Here is a 7,335-nt window from a genome sequence, read left to right on the forward strand (position 1 = left end):
TATCTATAGGTATTTTAAAATCCAGCTATTGAATCCGAGTAATGACCAAGATAACTTACTTGGTTTAGGGTAGAATGGGTCTCACCATTTAGGTAGATGTGAGTCGTACATGTAGGTACAAAGCTACGTTAGTGTCAAACACTGAGGTGCAAGTAGCGTCGGGTTTTAAAGGTTGAGGTACTATTTCACTTAATTTATAAAGCTCCATGTACTTACGAATGGACCACAAACCTAAACAAAAATGCATCAATTTAAAACAATGTTAACAAGACCTACTACATACAAAAGTATTCTAACAATATTAATCATGAACAAAATAGGAGCAGCTCCACAAGCCAGATATAAGGGGAAAAGGGAAGACTCCCCTTTCCACTAAAACTCTCAGCAGTAATAAAAATAATTTCTGGACAGACAGGTCATTTTTTAAAGAGGAAAAAAGTACCTATACGCACATAAAAAAAAAAAGATATTCATAAAAAAATGAGAGCAAATAGGTACACATACATATAAGCAAACAGAATAGGAAGAGAAACGAAGAAAAAAACAGAACTCAGGGTTCTGGGGTTCAGTAGATTGAAATGAATCGGCAAGATCGTTAACAATTTCACCTAGTCTCGTTTAGTCACGCTTGTTTTATGGTTTTTAATGTTAAAAATTGCCATCATTATTAGTCAAATAATGTTGTTTGAATGAAAGATCATATTTATCCAGATCTTCAAAGTTGGAAACGCTACTCGTTTAGTGAGATGTTGAATGTCTTGTGAAGATTTTCTTTCTACATAGACAAGGGTTGGAAAGTAGGAAATAATCTAATGTCTGATGTTTCTACAGGTATTTTAAAATCCAGCTATTGAATCCGAGTAATGACCAAGATAACTTACTTGGTTCAGGGTAGAATGGGTCTCACCATTTAGGTAGATGTGAGTCGTACATGTAGGTACAAAGCTACATTAGTGTCAAACACGTAGCGTCGGGTTATAAAGGTTTAGGTACTATTTCCCTTAATTTATTAAGCTCCATTTACTTACGAATGGACCACAAACCTAAACAAAAATGCATCAATTTAAAACAATGTTAACAAGACCTACTACATACAAAAGTATTCCAACAATATTAATCATGAACAAAATAAGAGCAGCTCCACAAGCCAGATATAGGGGAAAAGGGAAGACTCCCCTTTCCACTAAAACTCTCAGCAGTAATAAAAATAATTTCTGGACAGACGGGTCATTTTTTAAAGAGGAAAAAAGTATCTATACGCACATAAAAAAAAAGATATTCATAAAAAAATGAGAGCAAATAGGTACACATACATATAAGCAAACAGAATAGGAAGAGAAACGAAGAAAAAAATTCAAAGTGATGGAAATTATGAGAAAAAGGTCAAAAGGGGGAAGAGGAAGCCATTTTTGCACTGGTAGTTGTAAGAGGTGAGCAGGCAAATGAGGTTTCTTAGCATCGTTCCCATTTGGGATCAGTCAGTGTAAATGAGAGCTGTGCAAAGAATTACCTTTAGACAGAATCTTCAGAGAGGGAAAAAGAGTTCATATACTGGAAGAATTAATATCCTAGTATGTACCATAATGTTTGCAAAAATACCCACTTACCACCCAAGATTACATTAGGTGTGCCGAATTTCCAATTTATTTTAACGCGTCCTAGTAAACATACCTCGAAACTCGAAATACATAAGTACCTATCAGTCTTTCAATAATGTAAAATCAGCGGAAATTTTCACGAATATTTTTTTCTCCTAAAAAGTGGCAAGCCGCCCACCGCATGCACTGTTCGAATAAAAAAGGGCAAAAGTTACAAAGGCATACTAAATGAAATTATCCACTTTTACACCCTGGAATGGCGGACGGTCAGGATGGCACATAAAGGACTCTCGGGCTCATTTGCCTAATTGAACTCAGGACTCGCGCCTTTTTCGGATTATTGTTCCCATTTGGGATCAGTCAGTGTAAATGAGAGCTGTGCAAAGAATTACCTTTAGACAGAATCTGTAGAGTGGGAAAAAGAGTTCATATACTGGAATAATTAATATCCTAGTACCTATGTACCATAATGTTTGCAAAAATACCCACTTTAGGTACCACCCAAGATTACATTAGGTGTGCCGGATTTCCAATTTATTTTAACGCGTCCTAGTAAACATGCCTCGAAACTCGAAATACATAAGTACCTATCAGTTTTTCAATAATGTAAAATCAGCGGAAATTTCCACAAATAATTTCTTCTCCTAAAAAGTGGCAAGCCGCCTACCGCATGCACTGTTCGAATAAAAAAGGGCAAAAGTTACAAAGGCATACTAAATGAAATTATCCACTTTTACACCCAGGAATGGCGGACGGTCAGGATGGCACATAAAGGACTCTCGGGCTCATTTGCCTAATTGAACTCAGGACTCGCGCCTTTTTCGGATTATGGAAGGTACACCCAGCTCGATCTCCTGACTTTGTAATTCCTCTTTATTTATGGCTCCGCTGTGGCTTTATTGTCCAGAGAGTCCAGGATAACGCGAAGAATCTACAAAATGCTTTATAAAACTAAGATAGGTAGGGTACTAAATTTTGCCAAATTTACTTAGTTGAGGGAAGCTATTAGGTTATTAATTATAATTACATAAATTATTATTATTTATTAATTTCTCCTTCAAATAGTTCTTATAGCACAGCTCTATCTAGTGTACTTAATCTGCTTGATGAGTGATTATTTCTCACTGCTAGAGGTTTTTGGGACGGAGATTTTTTATAAAGACTGTCTGGTTTATCTATCTTTATCGCGTTCTTCGACCTGATAAGTTTTACAACACAATGAGCAATTACGTCAACTAAAACAATCGCTATAACTTATAAAACTCTTCCTAGGTTCCGAATTCCGATTTAGGAAGGGGGCATTGCTCTTTTTTTACGTAAAAAGCAGAACATAGTTTTTTAAGGCAATTTTTTATTGGTAAGAATAGGATATTTATAACGAAAGTAAAAGGATATAAAAAATACATAAGAAAGGATTGTCATAAAAAACACGAAACATTTTTTTATGAAGTACGAAGAGTGGTAACAATGTGAAAACCTCATCAAAAAAATGACAGAACATAGTTTTTTAAGGCAATTTTTCATTGGTAAGAATAGGATATTTATAACGAAAGTAAAAGGATATAAAAAATATATAAGAAAGGATTGTCATAAAAAACACGAAACATTTTTTTATGAAGTACGAAGAGTGGTAACAATGTGAAAACCTCATCAAAAAAATGTCGTGTTTTATGTAGAAAAAAATTAAAGGTCTGTGAACTCTTTCAGAACGTTTTAAAGGTCTTGATACTCCTTTCATTTCTTCTTTTTAATCCTCTTCAGTGGAGTCCCTCTGGCGAACTTCCTCTAAATCCCATCTGCGTGGAACGGTTCTTCTAATCACATTCAACCCTTTGCATGAAGAGGTTGAATTAGATTACTTTCAGCTATCTTTTCTTCACTTTTAATAGGAAGCTTAGAGTTGATATCATCGCATGAATAGGCGAAGTTCATATTTTTCACAATTCAATGTCAACCGAACAAAAGTGTTCTGCAGCTTTAAATCATCTTGTCACAACACATCTAAATCCTTCAAACATGCTGAAAAGACATTTTGTTTAGTGAGGATAATGGAAATTGATACTTTGTTTTGTTGTAAAACTGCTACAGGTGTTGGAAGAGTAGATAATAGATGGGTATGTATTTCTGCTGTGGATAAGTCCTCATTGTGAAAATGCAGACATTAGAATATAAGATTAGATACCTCTTATGTGCTTGAAGTTATGGGGCAATTTTACTTTTGAAAGCAACCAACCCGTATGTCTTTCCTAGTTAAATATTTGAATTTGACAATATTTTTGAGACAATATAGTTTTAATGACTAGGTAGCTAGGTTATTAAAGCTTCCATTAATTGTCGCTACATACCCACATATGTACCTTTTAAAACATTTCACACTTATTGTTTATGATGGATATAAATTGAGACCTAATGATATAGTTAATTAAGACGTACGTCTAACATCCTACATAAACCTACGCCTTTATGGTGTCGGTCGACCACAGTAAAAGAGCCTTTGTAAAAAGCCCTCAAATTTTTAATTGTTTTAAGACCGAGGACCCTTTCAGTCAATGGTTTGCTGAATGATTTGATCCTTAAGGACCTAAAGGTCTTTCTAATGTTTTTGTTCCTATTGATTTGACGCTCGATCGTTCAAAACAAACAAACCTGTAATCGATTTCATGGATCAAACCCATTTCTTAAAAAGAAGTAGAAAGGGTAAAATAAAAGAATAATCGAGAAGAGAGGAAAAATCAACAGGTGAAAATGACATATTTGAGAGTTTGGTTTAATTTATGAAGGAGAAACTTAAAGGATTTTATAATAAGGTATTGCATTATGCGGTTTTTATAAACTTTTATGGAAAGTGTAAAAGATTGTTCGAGGGAAAAATGAGGAAATTTTTATTTCCAAAGGAGATGTGGATATTTCTGGGGGAAAAACTTTTGTTTGAGTGTTTGGTTCCATTTCCGTATCTCTTGGAAAGAAATAATGTCCCTTCCTTTCCCCTTTGTTTAGAATTTTAAATCATCTTGTCACAACACATCTAAATCCTTCAAACATGCTGAAAAGACATTTGGTTTGTGAGGATAATGGAAATTGATACTTTGTTTTGTTGTAAAACTGCTACAGGTGTTGGAAAAGTAGATAATAGATAGGTATGTATTTCTGCTGTGGATAAGTCCTCATTGTGAAAATGCAGACATTAGATAAGATTAGATACCTCTTATGTGCTTGAAGTTATGGGGCAATTTTACTTTTGAAAGCAACCAACCCTTATGTCTTTCCTAGTTAAATATTTGAATTTGACAATATTTTTGAGACAATATCATAGTTTTAACGACTAGGTAGCTAGGTTATTAAAGCTTCCATTAATTGTCGCTGCATACCCACATATGTACCTTTTAAAACATTAAATTTCACACTTATTGTTTATGATGGATATAAATTGAGACCTAATGATATAGTTAATTAAGACGTACGTCTAACATCCTACATAAACTGTTTGAACTCACAGTAAATTTTAATTGAGTCTCCCTCATGAAAAAAAGTACTATTAGGAATAACAAGGACAGAATTCAATTCTAACTCGAAGTTTAGGTCTTGTTGGTACATCACGTTTTGTTGACGAGCTCTGGGTGCACTCAGCTTCTTGAGGAAGCGACACTTAAGACCTAAAATCTGAAAGAAATGTAGAAAATACCAGGAAAAAACTATATTTACACACCTAGAAATAATAGCGAATCTCTAATGGTAAATCTTGCACATCCACTAATAACTGCATATGAGTACTTACAGCTGCAAGAGTTGGCTGGCAAATGAACTTTGGAGATGCTCATTATTTTTAGCGGAGGTCTGTATGAATAGCTATGACCAATGAAAGTACTTACCCATAGGTACCCCATACCCACCGACCAACCAACGATGAAAAAAATTCAATACTCAACATCAGATTTTTTCTAAAAGAATTGGTTCTGAATTTTAAATTTTAGGAATAACAAGGGCAGAATTCAATTCTAACTCGAAGTTTAGGCCTTGTTGGTACATCACGTTTTGTTGACGAGCTCTGGGTGCACTCAGCTTCTTGAGGAAGCGACACTGACCTAAAATCTGAAAGGAATGTAGCTGAAAATACCAGGAAAAAAACTATATCTACACACCTAGAAATAATAGCGAATCTCTAGTGGTAAATCTTGCACATCCACTAATAACTGCATATGAGTACTTACAGCTGCAAGAGTTGGCTGGCAAATGAACTTTGGAGATACCTACTCATTATTTTTAGCGGAGGTCTGTATGAATAGCTATGACCAATGAAAGTACTTACCCATACCCACCGACCAACCAACGATGAAAAAAATTCAATACTCAACATCAGATTTTTTCTAAAAGAATTGGTTCTGAATTTTAAATTAAAATAAATTGTTTTTAAGGTGGTCGAAGTAAAAATGTTTTATTCCATTGTGTATTGGAACGTACTTTTATCAGACCAACCGTAGAACACCCAGGACAGAAGGAATTTCATTCTGTGAAGTATAAACTAACATTCTGTTTTTTACTATGATGACCCTAAATACTGGTTGCCGTATTCTTCTCATGCATGTATTATTGGCCAGTCAACATAATTAGTGTAATCCATACTGTGCGCAACTGGTTTTGTGAGGCTCATAAAATCCTTTTATTATTACCTACATGGTGACAAAGCGACCTCATTATTTTTAGCGGAGGTCTGTATGAATAGCTATGACCAATGAAAGTACTTACCCATACCCCATACCCACCGACCGACCAACGATGAAAAAAAAATCAATACTCAACATCAGGTTTTTTCTATAAGAATTGGTTCTGAATTTTAAATTAAAATAAATTGTTTTTAAGGTGGTCAGAGTAAAAATATTTTATTCCGTTGCGTATTGGAACGTACTTTTATGAGACCAACCATAGAACATCCAGGAGAGAAGGAATTTCATTTTGTGAAGTATAAACTAACATTCTGTTTTTTACTATGATGACCCTAAACACTGGTTGCCGTATTATACTCATGCATGTATTATTGGCCAGTCAATATAATTAGTGTAATCCATACTGTGCGCAACTGGTTTTGTGAGGCTCATAAAATCCTTTTATTATTACCTACATGGTGACAAAGCGACCAATTTTAATCAATTTTTATTCATTATGATCATGTAGGTAGGTAATTTTAAAATCATAAACTTGGGTTGGTATAATACCTATCTACGTGATTCAAACCAAAAAAGTACTTAAGGATCAATAGAAGTTTACCGCAGTCCGAACATCCAGGTATGAATCAAAAAAAGTTTCTACGTGATTCAAACCAAAAAAGTACTTAAGGATCAATAGAAGTTTACCGCAGCCGGAGCGCCCAGATAATATGAATCAGAAAAAGTTGAAAAACCAACTTGTATCTGCAGTTGGAGAGAATGTTTCATCTTTCAGATTGAAACAGTGAGAATAAGATTGAGAAAAAACAGTGAAACTCTTTCTCAAAGAAATAACCGGAATAAAAAACTATGTGGTAGGAAAATTTCATCTTCTGACCTTAGAAATATCATGTGAAAAACTGGGTAAGTTTCTCCTTGAAAAAGACGAACAAAAAATCTTAAAAACGAATGAAACAAAACCAGCAAAAAAGCACATGAACTTACCAAAAACCTCTGGAGAGAATGTTTCATCTTTCAGTTTGAAACAGTGAGAATAAGATTGAGAAAAAACAGTGAAAAAACTCTTTCTCAAAGAA

Source organism: Diaphorina citri, unplaced genomic scaffold (assembly GCF_000475195.1).
Source record: "Diaphorina citri unplaced genomic scaffold, Diaci psyllid genome assembly version 1.1 scaffold395, whole genome shotgun sequence".
NCBI classification, from domain to species: Eukaryota; Metazoa; Arthropoda; class Insecta; order Hemiptera; family Psyllidae; genus Diaphorina; species Diaphorina citri.